Source organism: Lissotriton vulgaris, chromosome 9 (assembly GCF_964263255.1).
Source record: "Lissotriton vulgaris chromosome 9, aLisVul1.2, whole genome shotgun sequence".
In the NCBI taxonomy this organism is placed as follows: Eukaryota; Metazoa; Chordata; class Amphibia; order Caudata; family Salamandridae; genus Lissotriton; species Lissotriton vulgaris.
In genome coordinates, this window is record NC_141697.1 from 200,454,792 (window position 1) to 200,480,003 (window position 25,212).

A 25,212-nucleotide genomic window follows, 5' to 3' on the forward strand; every position below is an offset into this window, starting at 1 on the left:
AGTCCTTCTCTGTGCACTGCAGGCTTATCGAATGTGATTAGTCTTTCAGTTTGGACCTCTTGGATTGTTGCAAGTTTGGGTATTCGGTTGTTTCTCGGGAGTCCACTGGGCCTACTGTTGATTATAGGCCACATGCTTGTGGTTTTACCAGGTCAATTGATACAACTCTGTTCTCCTTTTTACCAGCAAGGGGCGGTAGTACTACTGATCTTGTTCCGTTGATTTCCAAGACAGGTACTGCTTTTCTGTAAGAAGGCCCAAATTCCTTCTTCACAGCTATTTTTTCTCTGACTAGATCCCCAATCTTTGGAATCCAGACAGGCCTTGCTGGGGCTGGTGGTGCCTCGTCAGTGGTAGCTGGCTGTTGCTTTAACTTTATGTTGCTTAAGGATTTTCTTGTTTCATTCAAGTCCTGTAAAACAGCCAAACGGTCTTTGATGTCAAAGTCTTTATTCTTATCTTCTACCACTGATACCTGACTATCTAAGTCCTGAATGTACATTCTAGTTCCGAACAATAGTTCATATGGGCTGAAACCTTTTAGAGAATTTCTTGGTAAATTGTTAAGACTTAACTGGACACTTATTAAATGTTTGACCCACCCATCACCCGAACCTAATACCTTCGCTGTTATAGATTGCTTTATGTCCCAGTTTTTTCTTTCTACCACACTGTTCCCTTCGGGGTGTGACGGACAAGAATACCGCAAGCCAACGCCCATGCTGGCCATGGCCTCCTTATAAGCTCCTTATAAACTCGAGAGCTAAAAGCAGGACCATGGTCAGAATGGAACATGGCAATTGCGTATGTGCCGATAAAGACTCGCAGATCTTTTATAACCGTTCTGGCGTCAGCCGAGCGCTGGGGCCACATCCATATGAATCTCGCACAGGAATCCACTGCGACCATGATATATCTATAGTTGCCGTCCCTTTGTAGGGGACCACAGTGGTCCAGGTAAACACATGCAAATGGTTTATCTGAGATCAGAAGGGGTGTCTGCGCTGGTCGTTTTACTGTTGATACTTTCATTCTTTGGCATATTTCGCATTCTAATACATACTTCTTAGTTTGTTTTCTCATGCGAGGCCACCAATATCTCTGTTTTAATAGTGATATTGTTGCGGAAACGCCAGCGTGTGCAGAAGCAAGCCCTTCGTGTGCCGCTTTTATTAGTCCTAACCTGTGTTCCATGTTTGGAATTACTCTATCCCCCACTCCAGGGACTCGAGCAAAAGGAACATTATTTGTATCTGTTAAATATAAGTACTTTTCTGGAAAGCATTTTGGGAGTGTTTTCTTATCATCTTTTACTGATGCACTGACAGCTTGAAGAATATCGCTGTCTATTTTTGTTTGTGACCGAGTAATCGCAGCTACGGAAGCCGTTTGCACAGCTGCCTTCGCGGCTTCATCAGCCAATGAATTCCCTGCAACGTGAACGCCATCACGTTGATGACTCAGAGTGTGTATCACGTGAGTCTTTTGTAGTTCCTTCTGTAAAAGAACTACTTGTTCCCATTTTATGCTTAATTGTGCCACCTTTTGCATCTTTGAAACCATTTTCCACCCAATTCTGCAAGTATTCATTATAAGATTGTACGCAATAATAAGAATCGCACACTAAGAGTGTGGAGAATTCGCGATCAGTATTTTCTAGCGCCATCTTAAATGTTACCAATTCAGCTCGCTGAGCTGAACAATCTCCTAAAGATTGTGTTTTAGTGACCAGTGGTCTAAATTTACCTTTGTGCCAACGACCTTTAACAATCGCGCACGCAGCACTGTAAGCTTGTTTACACCCAACTGCGGGTTGTGCTGATCCGTCAGTATATATAATACTTCCGTATTCTTCTAGAGGCAGGATTTCAATTGGCAGAGGACATTTATATTCATATTGTAAAAATTCCTGTGTCTTTAAGTTAGGATCAAATTTGTAAACTACGTCTGTTGCAGCAAGAGAATTTACCCACTGGATCCATCTTGGATGCAAAGCTTTAGCATTAGGAATGCTTGCTTTAGTTACCGCTTCTAAAGCCGGTATAGGTGTAACGATTATTATGCGTTTACCTTGTGCTAGGGCCCTTTCTTTTGCTACAGCAGTCTGAACCGCAGTTAGAATTTTTTCAGTTGAACTGAATTTTATTTCAGCTTTTGTGTATAAATGTGATTTGTAAGCTATTGGTACCTTTTCTCCCTCATTAGAGGTCAGGTACGTGAATCCGCATCTTCCTGGGATGACTCGGATTACAAGATTGCATGTGTTGTCACGTGTATCTAATTTTGTTTTTGCTAACATGTCTGTTTGCAGTGATCTCAAAATTTCTGTGTGTTTTTGAGTCCAGTTGATTGGTTTAAAATCAGGTTTAATTAGTTCGTAGAGAGGTTTAACCCTCTCTGCATAATTTAGAATGTAAGTTCTTCCGAAATTCAGGAAGCCTAGAATCGATTGTAAGTTCTTCAGCGTTTTTGGTGCTTGGAGCACAGCGCACTTCTCTAAGAAGTTGTCCGCTAGGCTTTTTCCTTCACTTGATAATTTGTATCCTAAAAATAGTACTCTCAGATGGGCAATTCAGGACTTTTTAAAGTTGAATTTGTAACCCTCTGCTGCGAACCCAAGTATTATGGTGTTCACTCTTTTCAAGTGAGTCTCCAAGTCGTCGTCTGTGAGATAGATATCATCTACGTAAGATAATGCCTCATCATCATACATTTGTAGTAACTCTGTTACTCTGGCTGAAGATTGTCCTGGGCTGTTCTTGAATCCTTGTTGGAGCCTACAGAAATTTTTCTGAGACCCCATTACTGAGAAAGCGGTCAAGTATCTGCTTTCTGGTGCAATATTTTGACAAAAGAAACCATTTGATATGTCTAATGGCGTTTTATATTTTTTACGAACTATGTTATTCATTAATGCAGCACTATGCGAATTCTGTACTGCAAATGTTTTGCAACATGTGTTAAGGTGTCTGTAATCCAAAACTAGACGATATGAACTGTTTGGCTTGGAGACAGGAAACAAAGGATTGTTCATTTGAGAGGTGCATGTTTCAATCACCCCCTGGTATTCAAGTTGATCTAAAATCTCCCTGACTTGTTTTTTCGCTTCTTGCTTAATGGGATACTGCCTTTGTGCAGTCGGTTGACTTTTTAACTGGATTTTGTGAGGAGGAGAGTCCTCATCCCATCCTACATGATTTTTATATAATGCTGGTGCCTGTGCTACTGCCCATTTCCTCGCATATATATATTTAGTGTGAATCGGAATGTGATTCGAGAAGGCAGGCATAATCATTTCTTCGCCACGAGGGCACTCCCTGACAAACTCTGGGGGCCAATCCTTTTCAGCTAACAGAATATCATAGCCTTTAGAGAGTTTATCCCAAAACAAACCTCTTATTTTCCTAGTCTTATCACCCTCTATACGCAGTGTTATTTCATATATCTTATGGGGCTCGCTAACTCTGGTGTCGGCAGTTTCTACTTGAATGTATTGATTTGTGTCCACTGTCTCCAGATGACTCATCAGGATCTTGCGAGCTATGGTGATTTCTGCTGCACTGTCTAGCATTGTCTGTGCCCACTCCCCGTTTTTCAACTCTGTCCTCAGTATTCTCGGCATGTTCGATTACTCTAATACTGGCTACCTTCTTTCTTGGAAATTGAGATTTTTTACTTTGAGCAGGTTCCTTGTCTTTGGACTTGGTGTGCTCTCCTGGATCTGACCGTCCTCTTCTTTCCGATTTCTGTGAAAAAGATCGAGAGGGACGTGTATCAATACTTTGATATCTATCAGGCTTCTTCAAATTATCCCTATTTCTAAGGTTATATCTTTTCTCAGAGGGCTCCCTCTGGGGAGACTGGTGTTCTCGAGTTAGAGTTCTTTCCCTCCGTCGAGGAGACCTTCCTCTGGACTGGAAAACTTTTTCCTTGGGAGTGGATTGTTTATTTCCATCCCAGCTCTTTTTAGGAGTGTTTGAATTATTTTTAATAAATAATTTTTCAGGATTTTCGAGCAGTTGGGGCTTTACTGGTTTTCCACCCAAGCTGTCTCTACCTAATTCTTCATAACATTTTTCTATAATTCTGGCAAGCTCAATTGGTTGATCTGATATATGTGTTTCCTTCAACTTCTGGTGGATCGCCACAGATGCTGCTTCTCCTTTTATATTGGCTAATAATATAGCCGAGACCTGCTTGAAGTCTTTCAGTAATTTCATACCAAGAGTTAAAGCAGGTTCTGGACCGTATTCATTCTGAATATGTTTTAGCACTTCTGGTATTACCGCCATTGACGGAACACCATGTGTTTTTGTGTAAATGGAAGCAAAGACTGTACCCCAAGTGTCACAGTCCTCCACGTGTGGTGTGACCCCCATTGGAAGGCAGGTGGTCAGGATTCTGTGTTTCTCAACAGGGGTAGTATTCGGAAATACTGCCTCTATTTGAGTAATTTTCTGCGCTAACCAGAAAGGAATTTGTTCTCATTTTATCTAAGAATAGAATACCTCTGTCTGCCGATATTCGTGTGCCTCTATCACGAAGACAACTGTTCCACCTTGTGTGGTCAGTCCATTTTCTATAAGTTTTGACGTTATAGATTTTCTTATGTTGACCGGGATGATTATCGCACCCGGTTCATTAGTTTCATCGGGACCCTGCTGAGTCGCATTTACTGCGCCTGCAGCAGTTCCGTTTTCTCCTGGCATTGTATAAATGCAAGGTTTGCAGAGCAGGTCTCCAAGGAGACAAAGATTAGGTGCACAATATTTTGGAACACTGTATCCTTCAACGTTGAATAAACCAGAGCTTTACATAGGAATCTCTACCTACTAAGTTCGGGCGGATTTTAACCTTTCACCCACTCCAGACGTCTATTGGAGTATTTACGCTAGAAAGGGGTCTGTGTGAAAAATGCACGACTGAGTTACTCTAACGTCTTGCGTTAGTTTTATCGCCTTACCAAACGTTGGGCGCCATGTAGTGTAGTTCCTATTTTCCCAATAGGCCCTGCGCATTGGAATAACATAAACAATAGTATGGACGTAGAAGTGCGCGTCTTCCAGGTCTCTACTGACTATGCTAAACTTAATTGGGTTTGTTACCAACTAGCTCAGAGGTCAGTGGAATCTTTCTTGACTGAATAGGAAGTGATCAGCTTCCCTGGTACAGACAAGAAGGGATTCAGTTTTCCAACAACCGCATAAACATGACAACTTTGCTCCTTAGAATACGAGTCAATCTCTAGAGTCGTGTGAAACAATAGACAGTTATTTTACTCAGTCAGTTGTGCAGATTACTTTCACCAAGATGCAGAGAAATAGAGAGACGGGCATTTTCAATAAAAAGGTATTATTTATTGAACAGTCTTTCTTCTCGTGCAAGAGAAATGAATTGCCACAATTGCAAGACTTGTTATTATAAAAAGTGCGTACAGTAAAATGAGGATTGCGAAATAATACTGTAAAAGCATTGATATGGTTTCTTAACCATACAATGGTTTAAATGAATAAAATATATACATTGATATATACATTTGGCTAACGTACTCAACTGGTGCTTCTAACTTAGCCTACCCCAGTGTACCTGTCCTAAGCCTAATACTTGGGAGGGGAGTAAGTAAGTAGCAGTTTTAGTTAAGTTGGTTTTGCCAAGGTTTGCTTCAAGAATTCTCTCTAAGGGTTTAGTCAACACCATACCTCTGAAATAGAATGTTGGAGGTCTTGTATCTCCTTCTAGGACTCGATATCCCAGTCACTCGCAAGAGTAGGCTGGAAACGCCGGAGCTGGATTTTCTCGGCAGGAGAAAAGACAGCGTCTCTCTCAGCGCGTCAAGGAGGAGGAGGGGCAGCGTCCGTGGGCAGCTTGCATCTGCTGGGCTCTGCAGGGGACAGCTGATCTGCTCCTGTGTTCACCACACCATCGCTATCATCGATGTCGTTGAGGCAGCGTTTGCTTAAGGCAACGTTGGTAATATTTATACCTCAAAGGTGCCTTGTTTGACGTAAGTTTTTGGACATAAGATGTCAATAAAGATGTCACTAGGAAGTGATCGTCTCTCAGTTCTCATTAGAGTTCTATTACTAATCAAAACATAGCAAGTGGGGTTTTCCCAGGTTGCTGAGTTTTATCTTGTTGAAGAACTCGGAGTGTAATCTAGGAATCTTAGATAGTGGCTTCTGCTGTGTCATTTGCTCTAATGAGCTGCAGAGGAAGCGATTCTGAAATGTGGCTCTGATCGTGTTAGGCCAGAGACGAATTTCTGAAATATTGCTCTTGATCGTTTATGCCATTATAGGGGTATGGATGGATTATAGCCGTATAGGGGCATAAGGTCACAGTATTGATCGGGGTCCTAGATTAGAACACGACACTCTGGGATGCTTTTAAAGCAGCTGCACGTGACTTCATTATTAATTTTGTCGCTAAAAAACGCAAGACTGCTCGCCAATTCATTAAATCCCTCCTTCATGACATTAAGCGATTGGAACACGCCTATTTTACTTCACACTCCTCAGATAGTCTGACAGCTCTAGTTGCTGCTAAGATTAAATTTAATGAAAAATCTACTGAAGATGCTTCTTTGTATTTGCTTAAGTCAAGTGCCAAATTTTGTGGTGGTAGGAATAAAGCTGGGAAAATTCTTGCTAATTACTTAAAGGTCAAGCACAATAAGGTGAACATTGAATCGGTTTATGATATTATGACACCCAATCTTCTCCTCACTCTCTCACTCACTTCTTTTCCACCATCCAAACACCTACACCTTCCCCTCCTGACCTTTCCTCCTTAGAATCCGACATCTCACAGAAAGAATTGCTTACTGCCCTCCAACGTCTTAAACTCAACAAAGCCCCTGGCCCGGATGGTTTTACTGTTGAGTTTTATCTCCACTTCTCCAAATTATTGATTCCGAAGCTCCATTCCCTTCTCCACTCTTTTGCTGAGTTTGGTACTTCCTCTGGCACCTTTTCAGACGCACATATTTGTTTAATACCCAAACCCGGGAAAGCTGTCCAATATTGCAAAAACTACAGACCCATCTAACCTGGTTAATATTGACTATAAAATCTTTGCCAAATCATTAGCGATAAGATTGGACCATTTGCTTCCTGACCTCTTAGCTGACGAACAATCAGGCTTTGTTAAAGGTCGTTACATTACTGACAATACCAGACTCTTATTCAACATATTAACAAAATCCTCCCATCTCCAACATCCTCTCGCTGCAATAGCACTAGACGCTGAGAAAGCCTTTGATAGGGTTGAGTGGCCCTTCCTCTTTTATACTCTTATGTGGTTTGGGTTTGGCCCTAAATTTACTTCCCTAATATCACTATTGTATTCTCGTCCATGAGCTGCAGTTTATGCAAATGGCCAAATTTCTCCTTATTTTGACCTCGGTAGAAGTGTTCGCCAGGGATGTCCCCTCTCACCTTTTCTTTTCAACCTTGCTTTAGAACCCTTTTTGTCCAGACTACGCCAAAATCCTAATATCCGGGGCTTTCAGACTAGGGATCTTTCCAATAAACTTGCTGCCTATGCAGATGACACATTACTTTTCATCTCGAACCCTCCGGTCTCTGTCCCCGCTTTTTTGGAGGAAGTACAGACCTATTCCTCAATTTCTGGTTATAAACTCAACCATGATAAATGCGAAATCCTGCTCTTGATGAAATTCACCTTTAAACCTGATTTCAGCACCTCCAATTTCACCTGGAGCTCTTCCCATATTAAGTATTTAGGATTGCATATCACTCCTTTGATCCCGGACACTGTTTCCCTTTGTCTTAATAAATGCCTTCAGAAATTATCCGACCTTACAGCTAAGTGGCATCCTCTCTACCTGTCTTGGTGGGGTCGCTTAGATACTATTAAAATGATGCTTTCCCCTATCGTCCTTTATACCCTTTCCAATATTCCCATTTCTCTTCCAGCTAAGTTTTTAAAGAAAATTAACTCAGTCTTATCTTCCTTTTTATGGCATAACAATAAACCCAGAATGTCTCTTGCTAAACTCATTCGTCCCGCTTCTGAAGGTGGTGTTAATTTTCCGGATTTCCCGGCATACCACAAAGCTTTTTTGTTGCGTCAATCTTCCTTTTGGCTACAAGATCCCGACTCCCCTTGCCCTCTGTGGACTAAGGTTGAATGCCTTTTCCTTTCCCCTTTCTCCTTTGCTGAATGTATCTCCTTTTCGCGCAAGCCTTCTTCAATTTTTACTCCTATCCATAAATTCACTCTCAAACTCCTCTTATCCTCCAATCCTCCTCCTCCTGTTTGTGTTGCCTTTCATCCACTATTTGGCACAATAAATACCTTCTACTCCGGGGTAAGCCTTTTTACTGGAAATCTTGGAGAACCAAAGGTCTGCTTTGGATATCACAGTTATTCTCACAATCTACCTTTTAGCCTTTCCACACTCTTTGTTCCACTTTTGATTTACCCCTCTCTTTTGCTCCCAAATACCTCCTTCTTAAAGCATCGGTCATGTAAACTTACAGCAGACTTTCCAAGCCTATCCCTTCTTCCATCTCACCTGAACCCACCATTCACCTTCATTCTATCTTACACACTCTTCCCAAAGCCTCTGTCATTTATAAACACCTTCATGCACATACACTTCCCAGATCCAAATCCAAGGTGGAGGAGCTTTGGGAGAATGATTTTTCCACATCATGGCCAATTTCACTTTGGGACAAGATTTGGATAAAGATTCGTAAAACCTCTAGAGCTGCATCGTTAACGCAATCTATATTTTTTTATATACAATCGCTTGTTACACACTCCTTCTACCCTTCACAAACGTTTCCCTGCCACATCAGATACATGTTGGTCTTGCTCTTTGCCCAATGCCACTTTATTTCATATGCTGTTTCTTTGCAAGAAGGTACGCGCCTTCTGGTTACAAGTTTGGGAACAAATTAATGTTATTTTTTTGTACTAGTATTCCATTCTCCCATACCCATATCTTTTTGGGAAGTCTTTCCCCCTGTTGGGACAAGATTAATCTTAATGTTTGCATTGTTGATTTATTATTGGCTGTTGCATTTCAACAAATTACTATTAATTGGAAGTCTTCGTCTATTATTACTTTTAAAGCATGGTGGTTTAATGTTTGTCACAATCATAGACTTGATACTGCTTTTGTTTTTCCTGCCCAGTTGGCAGCTAAGCGTGCTGATTTAGGGCTTCCTGTTACGCTGTATTCAGATAATTGTACAACTCGCTCCTTTCATCCACGACCTGCTCAGCAGGAGGTTTCCAAACCCCCTTGATGCCCTTTCTCATTCTTCATGCTCTACTAAGATGTTTAACTGCATAATTATAATTGCATTTGCTTTTATTGCACAATCAATGTACCCTTTCTTTTTATTTCCTGATACCCATGATTAGTTTATTATGTTTCGTATTGCTCATTTCACTTTGCAATGTATTTTGATTATCATTCTTGTGTTTTCCCTCCCTCTCCCTTCCCCTTATTGTTTTTTTCCTCATAATTCTTTACTTATATTTTGTATTCCTAACTTGCAATACTATTAATAAAGTTATTTTGAACTAAAAAAAAAAAAAAGAAGGCTGGCAGAAGGCTAGTCATTGGATCCAGTTGAAAGGCAAGATCACTCTACACCACTCTGGCATATCATGGGATCACATTGACTTTGCCCAAACGGGCGATGTGTGGGAGGGTTCCAATATGAAGCTTTTTACAATTACAATCCAAATTTGAGCTTCACAAAACACAATTTTACAAATACCTTCAATTGTGAGATACACCAGAGGCCCAGCACGCAAGATGTTACTACTGCTTGAATAGTTCCCTTGAAGCTAAATTAACTATCAAATAAATTGAAATGGGTGAAATCTCATAATTATATGGCAGTCTCATTACTAACTCTTAGGCTGATGATGGCACTGGGCACTGGAAGGCAGACCTTGTCTAATTAAATGAAGGGATGCTCTGTCTGCACCTAGAGATTTAGCAATGCCAGCCAAAGGAGATTAATACCAACGAAATACCTATATAGAACTTTAATTCTAGGCAACTCTGGAAAATTGACAGGAAACACTTTCTGATTTTTAGTAGATGTTTTTAAGAAATGGGTGACTGATTTCACATAATATAGGCATGCATTTTTTTTTCTCTTCCTTTACCCATGCAAAACATTCAATAAAAAGTTGACTTAAGAAGCACTAGCAATAAATACCAAAGTACGCACATGGATAACTTCTTAATTCTTACTAGGTGACACAAATATATATATATCAACAACTGCTACACTGTTTAGAATCGTATTACATTCCTAATTCTAATAGAAGTCATATGAAAACTATAACTGAAATGTTGTGGTGAACACTCTATGCCCATTTTGCAAAGCAATATACTGGCCTTTCTAGGTTTCTGCAAAACTAGATATTGCTGTCTCGTAGAGGTAAACCATAATTTGACTAGACCACACAGGTAGGCAGTGGTATACTGGATTTTCCTTCTCGCAGGTAGCAGCGCCTGTGACAGGAAATCTCTGATGCCGCTGTGCCTCTTCTTCTGTTTTCCTTAAGCAGACTTCGAATAGAACACTACGGCTCATGTACACAGAAGACGGACAAACGGAGAGAGGAAGTCAATATCACTAGGAGTGTTGTTCTAGCTACGCAAATCAATCAGCCAATTTAAATGACACAGAATAGATGACGAGGTTCACACCAGCTGAAAGACCAAGGAAGATGATATCCACACATCACCGGATCCTGAAGGAGATGACCCCCACTTCATTTGAAGGACCAAAATGGCTGAGTAGCATGCGCACCTTATCCTGATGCAGAGGACCTGAACTCCTCCCGAAGAACGGAGGAAGACACTGAGCGTTTCACTCCATCTATCTGCATCGGAGGCTTTCGAAGTTGGAGAAACTAAGTTCCTGAAGCACATAGCATCCGGATAAGAGACCCCAAATTACTCGGTAGCCAGAGGTATTTAAACGGCGGTCTCAGAAAGGTCATTTACCAATGCAAAAGGGTCAAAGGAATGTCTTAAAATAAAAGAGTCAGGCTAGATGTATTTAAAGGTCTTGAATTATTTGTCAATCCCTTTTAAGGTACCTTAATATCAAGAAGCTTTGAGAACGCTGAGTATAATAGTAACATCAGTTTCTTGCAACTCAATCACTATTGCCGCTCATATAGTAAGTCGTCTGCGAATTAGTGATTGAAATCAAAATTTGAACTTAATTCTGTCTATTCTATCTTGGAATGCTAGAAACTTGAACAATTTTTTAAAGACCGAATTTATAAAAAAATGTGCAGCAAAATGAGATAGTATGTCTTCAAAAACCTGGCAGCGATCAGGGAACCTGTGGCAAAATATAATTAATGTACGCTTCTGCTGAACCACTGGACTCTTGGGTTGGTGTGGCAATATAAATACAGAAAGAGTCTAGGAGTAGAAGTCACTGACCTGCATAAAGCAGAAGGTGTTCATGTTATTATTAAATTACATTCCAACACCACTGTTCTGTTGGTACTTTAAACAATGTTTAATGAAAATGTTTATACACACTGGCACACCACAAAGAAAAAAGCCCACCAAAAATCTTTAGTGGAGGGTGATCTAAAACAATATATTGATTTACCCTGATGCATTGTGGCTGCTTACAGGTGATTTTAATTAAAACTTGCTGACGCAAAAATTCAAAGCCCTGTTCCAACAAGTAGAGGACTCTGAGATGGGAATCTCTCCTAATTCAAAGAAACAATTACACAGAAACAGAAAGAGAGGAAAGAGACAGAGCAAGATGGCACCGGAGTGAGAAGCCATTGCTGCTGCTCCTCACATTTTACCTCGTTGATTACCCGACTGCCATCTTTAGTTGAGTATGCAGCGTGCAGGGCCAGACTGGGAACTGAAGCCGGCCCTGACAAACTGCTTGGCTGGCCCCCAGGAGTATGGGGGGGAGGGGGTTGGGGGGAAGAGGTGCAGCTGAGCTGTTTGCTATGTCCGGTTTCGGCCAATTTTGTTACAGGCGGCTGATATTGCCAGCTCCTGGTAACACAAAGGTCTCCCCAGGAGCCCAAAGCCGTCCCTCACACTGGGGCCCAAGGGGAAATGCCTGTTGCCAGCTATGGCCAGTCTGGCCCATACAGCTTGAAACAGACCTCAGAAGCTGATTAAGCCAGCCAGAGCGGAACTGAGGCACGCTCCCGAGCCAGGCTTAGGACTGGCGAGCCCAGTGGTTCCCTGAAACTTGCACTCTTAGCTGCTGTCCGGGTTTTGCAGGGTCTTATCCAGCTGGTGAGAACTTTCTTACCAGTGTAAGCATTTTTTCCTGGAACTATGCTAGGATGCGGAATCAATCGGCCAGCATCTACCAACGCAGTCATCCCCCCCCACACTCCCCTCTGCGCAAAGGTAAGGAGTGTAAGGATTCCAGGGGGGGGGGGGTACAAAACTGAAGACAATACAATTAAAGACAATACTGAGTCAGGTGCCCAGATTATAAAAAATGGCAATGGAGAGTTGCAAAGGGTAATATTAGCGGAGACGTTGGGGCCCTACAACCAGTGATATCAAGTTTGTTTCGCCCCACTGACTCTAAAGCTGAATCTGAGGCAGTAAACAAGGGCAGTACAGACTTAGTGACAGAAGGAGAGACTGGGGACATCGGGGATTTAATTTCTCTGAATGAGCCGGATATACCCCGGATGGGAGCCCGCCCAAAGAGGAATGTGGGGGTAATACAGTAAAGGATTTAGCCTAAAGTCATGTTGTGCACTTGATAGCACAAAGAACACAAGAGAATGATGGCAAATAAGATCAAGAAACTCAAATACTGATAACTGATGTGGGCAGTTTGAAGTTGAGAGAACTAAGCATTTCGGCTAAAGAATCTGTACACTCCTAGAGGTCAACACTCAGATGCAAACACTGGATTCCACAGATTTTAATGAGCAGTCCGAGACGCCTGAGTGGGGGGAGAAGTTCTTTTCTCTGACAAATTAGTCAGACCTCTCTAATCCATGCAATAGCTCATTTTCCTCCACTGATGATGTGCCATCAAACTCCTCCACTGACAGTATGCCAGACAATTCAGCAAGTGTAATGCAAACAATGGAGTCTAAAAGGGAAAACAAAGGAGAGAAAAGCTATCAAGAGGGTTGGGATAGATGTGCAGAAGGTACCTCTTTAGAGAATTTGAAGTGGGAAAATCGGTTTATGCTGAGGGGGAAACTGAAGAAAGTCCTGAAACATCGACGGTTGAATCCACACTCACAGGAATTCTCCAGTTTGTCAAACATTGCAGGAAGGAACGTGGAGTGAAGGCCGCTGCACCAAATTAGAGTCCAAAAATGACACAGATCCATCAAAAAACTAAACAAAATGTGTTCTGATATTGTGGGAAGTATCACAGGGGTAGAAGAGAGAACGTAGGGTCTAGAAACTGAATTCAACCTGTCGAAAAATAAGTAAACGTCTCAGGATGCAACGATTCCAGATATGCTCTAGAAACAAGAGGACCAGGAAAACAGACAGTGCAGAAAAACGTTAAGGTTCTTGGGGATCCATGAGGTGGTTAGAGCAGGAGCTACAAGTGCATTTATGGTCACTCTGCTGAAAGGGGCGTTCCCTGGAAAAACATAATTGGGATTGGGTCTCTAAAGTTCAACACACACATTGATTTCCTCTACTGGCAAAAAAACACCCGGTAGATGTCTCAGAGAAGCCCAGAGTCATCTTAGTTTATTTTGGCAACTTTTTAGCACATCAGTTAATCTATGGTGTTGCCTTCCCTAATGCCAAAAAGGAATTTGAAAGGGTTTTATTTTTTAGTCATCCGGACAACAGAATTGTTGCTGCATTACTTCTGCAAAATTCAGCACAGCTTAAAGTTATTGTAAATGAGCACACCTGAAGCTTCATGTCCGAAATAATAACCCAGGAGGGTCTAAAGAAGCTAGGTGGGGTCTACCTATGACAGGTAGCTTATAGAGAAGGTGGGGAGATGAAATATAATAAGATAGAAAAGGAAGAAAGGAAAAAATGGTTATAAAAAGATATATAATGGACAAGATTGCAATCTGAATACAGCATGCTAGTGTGAATGGGTCCAGAAAATCCTGTGGCTCAGTTACATTAAAAAACAGATCGAGCCAATAGGGAGAGTGGATTGCTTCAGTAACCTGCAATTGTCTGCAAAAATCCCAAAACTTCAGCTAAATAAGTATTTGTTACCTATGTTAAAACTGAATAATGTACGCATTGAGGTAGGCAAGAAGAGAGTTGAGGAATACCTTCTGTTGGTTTGCACTGAATGTATAGAATCATAATTACTGCTCCCTTTTAGTTATTCTGAAAGGTTTCATCTTGTTAGATTTAGGTTTATCTCCAAAAGGCATCTTGTGATGCTAAGCTTTATCTTTGTCCATGTAACTCTGTGTCACAACAGTACATGGTGCACTTGTATTTATTTGTCAGCTATATTCTAAACCACAGAGAGATTTTATTATTCCATTATTTAGGACATGCAGGCCGGCACTGTATCACCTAAAGCTTTGAATACAGAATATATATGTTCAATGGTTTACAAATGTATCTCCTCTGCAGTTTGCTTATTCAAGCTAGAAGGGAAATGATTAACTCGTTATTCTGTTTTGTGATGAGACATATATACTCTGCCAATGCACTTTATTCACTGTGTCTGATGTGTTTTTATGAATTTATTTGTTGTAAAGTTCTAATGGGATGATACATATTGTATGCTGATTATTCTGCATGGATGATAGTGAGACTCACTGTCTCTATGTGAATGTACTTTAGCAAATGGGAATTTTGTCGTTTGACTTTTTGTATTATTACTATGTATTGTTTTTAACTTTATGCAGTGTTTATTTATTATTTTATTTGTATGTTTAATGTACGGTATGGAAAATAACCGAATAAAGAATATTTGACTGAGATCGAGCCCTTGGGTCTTGCTTTTGTTTATATTAATGGTAAGATGGGGCGGTGGGGGGTAATCACTCCAGGAGTTTCCACACAGTCACTGGGTCAGTTTGCTCATATAGTGGTGGGGGTGGGGTCACAGGGTGGTTGGGTGGTCAGGATGGGGAATGCACACATTGGAGTGGCTCAAAACAACATAGTATAGGCTTATGAGCTTTTGAAAGGAATTATGATCTGAGTTTTTATATGGATCAGATGGTTGCCAGGGATGAATTTGTTAACAGGAATTTCAGTACAAATATTAAAAATGAGTACACTACGGATAGCAATGGCCAATATCTGTGGTTTGAATGAGGGATGGAAAGGAAAGAGGTAGAATTGTGCTAGAGCCGAAAAAAACTCTAATCCCTGACATTATCTGTCTTCAGGAGTAAGTATGGGCGGAAAATTCGTTCCGCTCGCGGAATTTGCGGATTGTCTGCAATTTCGCAATCTGCAAATCTCGCAAAATTGCAGAAAAATCTGCGAAATCTCGAGCGGAACGGATTTTGCCAAACTGAAGTACATGAAGAACTTACAGGGTTACAGCAGGTGCCCAAGTTGAAGCTAATTTCTTTGTAACCATTTACAAAATGGTTCCAAAGAAATTAACTTCAACTTGGGCACCTGCGGTAACCCTGTAAGTGCTTCCTGAGCGGCGCCTCCAGAGTTCGTTGCCTACTTGCAACTATTCTCTGACCCTGCTCTGACCCTCGAAGCAGGGTCACAGAATAGTTACAAGTAAGGCACAATGCTCCTGTCACAAAAATTAAACCGCAACAGGAAGCACTTACAGATAAGGAAGCAGGTGCTGGACTTGAAGCTCAAATTCAGTAACACAATAACCAGCCCCAAATTAATTTGTCTCGGTTGAGGCTGGGCAGGTGTGCTTTCTCCCCATAATCTCAGTGGTGAACCAGAGGGTGATGTGATGAACCAGAGTGTGGCAGTGGTGAACCAGAGGGTGACAGTAGTGAACCAGAGGGTGACAGTAGTGAACCAGAGGGTGGCAGTGGTGAACCAGAGGGTGGCAGTGGTGAACCAGAGGGTGGCAGTGGTGAACTATAGGGTGGCAGTGGTGAACCAGAGGGTGACAGTGGTGAACCAGAGGGTGGCAATGGTGAACCAGAGGGTGACAGGCATGAACCAGAGGGTGGCAGTGGTGAACCAGAGGGTGGCAGTGGTGAACCAGAGTGTGGCAGTGATGAACCAGAGGGGGGCCGTGGTGAACCCGAGGGTGCTGTGATGAACCAGAGGGTGGCAGTGATGAACCAGAGGGTGCTGTGATGAACCAGAAGGTGCAGTGGTGAACCAAAGGGTGGCAGTGATGAACCAGAGGTTGGCAGAGATAAACCAGAGGGATGCTGTGATGAACCAGAAGGTGCAGTGGTGAACCAGAGGGTGGCAGCGATGAACCAGAGGGTGGCAGTGATGAACCAGAGGGTGACGGTGATGAACCAGAGGGTGGCAGTGGTGAACCAGTGGGTAACAGTGGTGAACCAGAGTGTTCTGTGATGGATCAGAGGGTGCTGTGATGAACCAGAGGGTGGCAGTGGAGAACCAGAGGGTGACAGCGGTAAACCAGAGGGTGGCAGTGGTGAACCAGAGGGTGGCAGTGGTGAACCAGAGGGCGCTGTGATGAACCAGGATGTGGCAGTAGTGAACCAGAGGGTGCTGTGATGAACTAGAGAGTGACAGTGGTGAACCAGAGGGTGGCAGTGGTAGCCAGAGGGTGGCAGTGATGAACCAGAGGGTGGCAGTGGCGAACCAGAGGTTGCTGTGATGAACCAAAGGGTGGCAGTGATGAACCAGAGGGTGGCAGTGATGAACCAGAGGGTGCTGTGATGAACCATAAGGTGCAGTGGTGAACCTGAGGGTGGCAGTGATGAACCAGAGGGTGGCAGTAGTGAACCAAAGGGTGGCAGTGATGAACCGCAGGGTGGCAGTGGTGAACCAGTGGGTGACAGTGGTGAACCAGAGGGTGGCAGTGTTGAACCAGAGGGTGCTGTGATGAACCAAAGGGTGCTGTGATGAACCAGAGGGTGGCAGTGATGAACCAGAGGGTGACAGACAGTGGTGAACCAGAGGGTGGCAGTGGTGAACCAGAGGTTGCTGTGATGAACCAAAGGGTGGCAGTGATGAACCAAAGGGTGGCAGTGATGAACCAGAGGGTGGCAGTGATGAACCAGAGGGTGCTGTGATGAACCAGAAGGTGCAGTGGTGAACCTGAGGGTGGCAGTGATGAACCAGAGGGTGGCAGTAGTTAACCAAAGGGTGGCAGTGATGAACCGCAGGGTGGCAGTGGTGAACCAGTGGGTGACAGTGGTGAACCAGAGGGTGGCAGTGGTGAACCAGAGGGTGTTGTGATGAACCAAAGGGTGCTGTGATGAACCAGAGGGTGGCAGTGATGAACCAGAGGGTGACAGACAGTGGTGAACCAGAGGGTGGCAGTGGTGAACCAGAGGGTGGCAGTGATGAACCAGAGGGTGGCAGTGGTGAACCAGAGCATGGCAGTGGTGAACCAGAGGGTGCTGTGATGAACCAGAGGGTGGAAGTGATGAACCAGAGGGTGCTGTGATGAACCAGAGGGTGCTGCGATGAACCAGATGGTGGCAGTGATGAACCAGAGGGTGCTGTGATGAACCAGAAGGTGCAGTGGTGAACCAGAGGGTGGCAGTGATGAACCAGAGGGTGGCAGTGGTGAACCAGAGGGTTGCAGTGATAAACCAGAGGGTGGCAGTGGTGAACCAGAGAGTGGCAGTGGTGAACCAGAGGGTGCTGTGATGAACCAGAGGGTGGCAGTGGTGAACCAGTGGGTGACAGTTTGAACCAGAGGGTGGCAGTGGTGAACCAGAGGGTGCTGTGATGAACCAGAGGGTGCTGCGATGAACCAGATGGTGGCAGTGATGAACCAGAGGGTGCTTTGATGAACCAGAAGGTGCAGTGGTGAACCAGAGGGTGGCAGTGATGAACCAGAGGGTGGCAGTGGTGAACCAGAGGGTTGCAGTGATAAACCAGAGGGTGGCAGTGGTGAACCAGAGAGTGGCAGTGGTGAACCAGAGGGTGCTGTGATGAACCAGAGGGTGCTGCGATGAACCAGAGGGTGGCAGTGATGAACCCGAGGGTAGCAGTGGTGAACCAGAGGGTGAAAGTGGTGACCCAGAGGGCGGCACTGGTGAACTAGAGGGTGGCAGTGATGGACCAGAGGGTGGCAGTGCTGAACCAGAGGGTGGCAGTGATGAACCAGAGGCTGGCAGTGGTGAACCAGTGGGTGACAGTGGTGAACCAGAGGGTGCTGTGATGAACCAGAGGGTGATGTGATGAACCAGAGGGTGGCAGTAATGCACCAGAGGGTGGCAGTGGTGAACCAGAGGGTGACAGTGGTGAACCAGAGGGTGGCAGTGGTGAACCAGAGAGTGACAGTAGTGAACCAGAGGGAGGCAGTGGTGAACCAGAGGGTGATGTGATGACCCAGAGGGTGGCAGTGATGAACCAGAGGGTGGCAGTGGTGACCCAGAGGGTGGCAGTGGTGAACCAGTGGGTGGCAATGATGAACCAGAGGGCGACAGTGGTGAACCAGAGGGTGAAAGTGGTGAACCAGAGGGTGGCAGTGATGAACCAGAGGGTGGCAGTGATGAACCAGAGGGTGGTGCTGCTAAACTGCCCGGGAGCCCTGTGGGTGTGAGCCCCCGCGCTGCTGAGCTGCCCAGGTGTTGTGAGCCCCCGCGCTACTGAACTGCCCCGGGGCCCAGTGGGTTTGAGTCCATGTGCTGCTGAACTGCCCCGGAGCCCTCCCAGTGTGAAAATCATTTGTGCTTAATTGCCTGGGAGCCCTCTGGGTGTGAGCACACATTGTGCTACGTGCCCCCCTGCCCCAGTACATATATACCCGTACCGCACAGCACCATTATGCTCTTGCACCATGAAGTCTGGTGCCTGTATGCTCCTGATCCATGTAGGTGGTACCACCATCTGGTGCAGTCAAAATGTAGTCTTAACTTGCTACACAGCACCAATAAACACGTGTCCCCCCTGGCACCGGTATGCACATGTACCAGGCGTACAGCACCCGCATGCCACTGCACGCTACTGCCCAGCGCCAGCATATGCCTGTACGGGGCAGTTTAGTATGAGATGGGACATTGTCCAGCAGCAGCAGCTGCATGCGCCTGATCCCACTGAGCAGCATCGGAATGGCTTTCTACCAACACGCGCATCAGAGCTATCTTGGACATCTGAAGGATTCTGGGGTCCTGTGCCAAACGTATTTTTGCATCCATGAGTTTCCCGAGCACCATCCCCGTGTAGCATCTGTGACCAGGAGGCTGCTTTCTCCTCATCTAGTGCTCTGCTCGGTCGCGGGAAAATTCACAAACTCGCGCTTTTTTGCCATTTTGCGCGAATTCGCTGACCGCGAATTCGCAAATTTCGCCCAAACTTATTCAGGAGGCACATATTGAGGGATCTCAAATACAATTATTGCATACACTTGGGTTTTAATTAATTGGGGTGGGGACATCGCAGGGGACCTGCACATGTGGGGTAGCAGTATTAGCTTGCAGCCCAGTCAATTATTTTAAGCAGGCCCGTAGTGATAAATATGGCATTGGGTTATTGCTGAATTTCAGTCTTCTACATTATGTTCGGTATACTGACTTATCTCTGACAATCCAGTATTATTCAATGGCTATCAAATGGATTGTCTCTTTGGCCCCAGATTATTCTTTTGGTGATCTAAATATTAATCTTCCGGTGAATTGGTCCCTTGATGATCAGTTTGTTTATTTTAGTAGGAAGCCCAATGTATTACACTCATTCAGGGGGCTTTGTAAAGAGCATGGCCTGTCGGATGCATGGCTGGCCAAAAAACCCTTGAAATATAGGTTTACATATTTCTTGTGCTGCACTAATCCCATGCACACTTTCATTTATTTTTTGTGTAATACTGAGAAGCTATCAAAGCTATGAAAGGGTCATATCTGACCACAATCCTTTAGTTTTAGAATATAAGGATTGTGGCTTTAAGAGGAAACAGTTCTGTTGGAGCTACAAAAGAGGCTTCCTAATCAATCAAGAATGTTGCACACATATAAATACATGGATCCCTATCTTCTTAAAAGAAAACATTGGGACTGCTCTGCTCGAAGTAGTCTGGGATACTTTGAAGGCTGGCATTAGGGTAGAGACTCTGCAATTCACCTTAAAAATAACTAAGGAGCAAATATATATATTAGAATATTTATACACAGTGTTAGCTGTAAAATAAAAGGAGCTCGTTATTGCAATGCAGCTAGGCAATAAGATAGCTGAAAGTCAAATTGTGGTAGAAATTGCTAAAGTTGCAATTAATGAAATAATCTGCACAGAAATTGGAGGGAGAAAGTATACGAGTGCAATGAGCAAATAGTATGATAATTGGCTGCAAGAATGGGTGTCGGAGATGCTTGATGTGATGTCCAGAAAATAAAAGACCCAAAGAGGGAGATGGTGTCCAACCCTAGTGGTATTGAGGTGATCTTTATCAAAGTCTATACAAGGAGAGTGTCTTAGTGGAGGAAGGGCACATAATGCACTATATGAACTCAGTTGACCAGGAAGTATTTTGTGAAGAAGAACAAGAGCTATTGGAAGGGCCTCCAAAATGGGAAGAAATAGAGTATGCAATGAATAATCTTCCTAAAGGAAAAGCAGCAGGCACCGACTATACCCACATAGTTTTATTCTACCTTCGTGTTTGTATTTAAAGATTGTTTAGTTAATCTATCCGGTCAAATTTATAATGGGGCAATCCACCATACTCGTGGTCAAGTACAAAAATTGCAGTATTTATGGAAAAAAAACGACAGCTGAACACAGGGTATATTAACCAATACCTCTTATTAACAGGAGACTTAAGACAGAATCCTAACTTAAGACGCTATGACCCAAGTGTCAGCTGTATGGGGCAGATAGTGGGCATATATTCGCTACCTGTAGTGTTTAACCTGACAAGAGATTGATAGATTCTTTAAAAAACACTTTCGGTTAAAGATCTAATATTGCTTGGAGTACTAGAAGGGGAGGGGGAAATATGGGGTAGATCTTTTTTATTTATAGCTATGACAATCTGGTGACTATGTTTTGCCTCTGCGTGGTTTGACCTGAACCCTTCTACATTCCAGCAATGGCTAGCGTGAATGCTAGCAATCTATAATTTAGAGAAACCGATATTTGCAAAGAAAGAGATTCAGGCTGCGGATAAAGATTTTCCTTGACCGATTTGCTTGAGAGGGGCCAGTAGCGGGCGGATAAGGTAAAAGCCTTCAATTAAGCATGAAGGAAGCGATCATTGTCTTGTTTTATGATTCCTCTAATGAAATATTGTGATAGATTATTGTAAAGCACTTTATTATTTATGTCTATATCAAATTATGTTGAATTGTAACAAGATGGACCGTTTAATGTGTTGTTTGGGTGGGTTGGGTGGTGGGATGGCAGGTGGGGAGGGCGGTAGTTATATATAATTTGCGAAAATGCATAATAAAAATATCCAAACATGAGATGGGAATCCCTCCTATAGTTACGAACAAATTCTAGTGAAGTATGGGATGACTCTGTGCTGGCTAGCACACTGAACAGCTTAAGATTTTGTGCAATGAATTGCAGATTTACAACTGATTAGCCTGCTTCATACACTCACATTTAGGGAAATAAAGAATCAATACTGGATTACTTTTAGAACGCATCCACACATTTTTTGTACAAAATCTTTTTAAGTTTTGCACACTGGCGATAGTCATTATGCAATGCTAAGGTGCCAAATATTGGTTAATTCTTGCTTCATGGATCCCATACAGCAGCTCAGCATCAGTAAAATTACTTGCCTATCAGAACCTTCGGAGGAGGACATCACCAAATTGACGAACTCCCAAGACTGTCTGAGCAAGGAAAATGGAGTCCCGGCAGCAACTTAGATATTGCATACGAGAAAGGTACCTAACCTCTGGGTCACAATGTAAAAAACATGGCATAATTATCACTCAATAGAAAGGGAGAAAGTACATAAAGGAACCAAAGAAACCAATAATTATAAAAAACTTTGTTTCATTTAATAAGTCTACAGATATTCACATTAACATCAGTCAATAAAACAACAAAAAATGAAAAACAGATTACAAGAAAACCAATATACAGTTTATATACAATAAATAAAAAGGTATAAACTGATTTATTTAAATATATATATATATATACATATATAGTGGCAATCAAATTTGTGTTCGACGCGCGTTTCGGAGTTACAAAGAACCCCTTCTTCAGGAGCCACCAAATCTGGAAAATATAATTTATTTCAAATTAATACAAATTAATGAAAACAATATGTTGGTCTTTTTATCCTTTGTAACACATATTGATTACAACAATATTTTCAACTATAAACATACATGAATCAAACCAGGTTCCTTAGTGATACTCTCCCTACTTGTATAGCAACTTGAATAATGCTAAACAAGGTACAAAACTAACATAAGTATATTTGAGCAGTAGTAATTAAATGAAAGATTAGCCAGTTTAAAGGGTGTACGTGTATCAACGGTATCTACCCAGCTTTTTTAAGGATATTTTAAAAAGGTGGGAAAGGAAGGGGTGGAAAAAAGGAGGAAGGGAAAGTGGGGAGGGGGAAAAAGGGAGAGAAAGTGGAGGGGGAGGGGGGGAAGGGGGAAGGGGAGGAGGGGAAGGGGGGGAAGAGGGAGAGGGGGAAGGGAGGGAAAAAGAAAAGAAGGGGAAGGAGAAAGAAAAGGGGAGCGAGAGGGAAAAAAGGGGAGGGGAAAAAAGGGGGGAAAGAAGGTGAGGGGGGTGGGGGGGAAAGGAGAAGAGGAAAGTCCCTCGTATTTCCTACTACCAGATATGTTTAGGATGTGGGGAATTATTTCAGATATATATCAGATAACCCTACGAGAACAATGCTTGGAATTGCATAGCAAGTAAAGGCATCTTGTATTCACACCATATATACTTTATGATGAAAGATGAATCGTGGCTAAATTGGTAATTCAAGGTATATATTCGGTGCCTAGCTCACTTACCTAGTCTCAATTTCTAATGAAATCAGTGAACACAGGACTGTATTTTCTTCGTTTTTCCCTTTTATTTTCGCTCGATTATGATCTTTACATGAAATAAAGTAATAGGAAGAAGTATTAACGCTACTGACAGGTAAATCACTATAATGCGCAAAGCATCTTTTCCGATTAATTTAAAAGCAACAGTTCTCATGTCAATTACAAAAGGGCTTAAGGGCAGCAACGGTAATTATGTCCTAAAGCTGAAAAAGGCATATTCGATTAAGGATTAGAGTCCACTGCTCACCGTTGTAAATTAGCATTGGCTACGTGCAATGATGTTGCACCGTTTAGCTAGTCGTTGCTTTCTCACTCCGTCCCCTTAGAAGACTCCTGTATAGTTACTCTGGTGAAACCGGATCTAGACAAATAAATACAAAACAGAATACCAGGATCGTCACGGAAGGGAACCATCTCGTTGGTAGGTGAGATTGAAATAAGTTCAGGGAAACCTTCCCCAGTTCGATCTCCTTACCGGTTTAAAACTTCATGGTCACTACATAGACGGTAACTGGTGTTCCAATGCCGCACACGTTGCCGTGTTCTTCTATACGGATGTTTATTTCTAGTAGAATGGAGCTAATTGTAAATACAAAATAATTAGCCGTTAGCTACGCAAAGTCCAATAAGATGACTATTTTCATATAAACTCTGAACCGCGTCCGTTTATTACAACCTAAAAATGCATTCCCGTATCTACATTTCCTTACCGGAACAAAGGCTGTGTCACGTTAATGTTTCACCCGTATACTGCAAAGGATGCTTGCCGACGTCCCGTAACTTATTAGGGTGTAGTTAAGATACAATTCTGAATATGAGAACAGATAAAATGTATCAGTCTGAGGCTACATCAATAAACACTTTGTCCAAGAATTCAAACCGCTAGTTGTGCGAAACACCGTCGGGTGATTATTTACGATACAAACTGAAAATTATAAATAAAGTTCCTTCCTTGTAAACATGCCAAAAATGCTTTCATGTATCTACATATCTTAACCGGGAAAAAGGAATGTATCTACATTGTTGTGTTCCCGAGGGTCCGCCCCTGAGGTCCGGAGGGACGGACAAGTTGGTCATGTGACCGCCCTATAATAAAAAGAGGTCGAGCACGTGAGAGGGCGTTCAGAGACACGCGCCGACCGACCAAGCAACTTTATTTCCCAGTGTCTGGCTGAGTTTATTCTAGGGCCACGTGCTAGGCCTAGTCAGGGTTAGATGCCCCTTGAGCGTAGATCACCCGACACAACAATTGGCGAATAGGGTGGTGATCGATTCCCCGCTCGGGGTGTGTGTGTGTGTGTGTCCCTGTTGGGGTGAGGCGGCTGCGGGCACTCCCACGTGTCCGCGGTGCTCGTGCCGTGCCACCACACACCCCCGCTCTGCCTGCCTGGAGGAAATACTCTGATCCCTGGCTCTCTTCAGGTGAGCAGCGCTGGCCTACACCCATCTGCAGCGCGCAGGAGTGTGACTGGTCGCGCGAGGTGCGTCCGGCGCTCCGGCGGCCGCTGGATCACATCCCGGCTGCCCACGGACATTCTCCCGGGCGTCCATAGCGATGGCCAATATTCCGCCCATTGAGCCGTTTGTGGTGGAAGGTGCGCCGTCCACTCTCGCACCGAAGTGGAAAGAATGGGTGGACAGACTATTCATATTCTTTGAGGCCACCAAGGTCCACAAGGAGCAGAAGCGTGCCATGATCCTCCATCTTGGTGGCAAGGACATTCATTCCATCGCCCGCACCCTTACGGAAGCAACTCCCAAAACCCACCACACGCTTATAAACGCACTCAATGCGCACTTTGAACCCATGGCCAACCAAGACTATGAGCGGTTCATTTTCAGACAAGCACGGCAACTGCCAGAGGAATCGCTGGACGCCTATCACTCTCGGTTGAAGAAACTGGCACTAACGTGTGGATTTCAGGATGTCACGGAGGAAATCAGAGGCCAGATCATTCAGGGCTGCGCTTCTGCTAAACTGCGCGAGAGAATTCTAGAGGAGTCGGGGAAACCCCTCCCAGACATTCTCACGCTGGGCCGCACGAAGGAGCTGTCCAAGGCCAGGGCAGCCCACATGGAAGCAGCTCTGCAGGCCAATATGAAAGTGGAACCGGTGAACAAACTGCAGGTCCG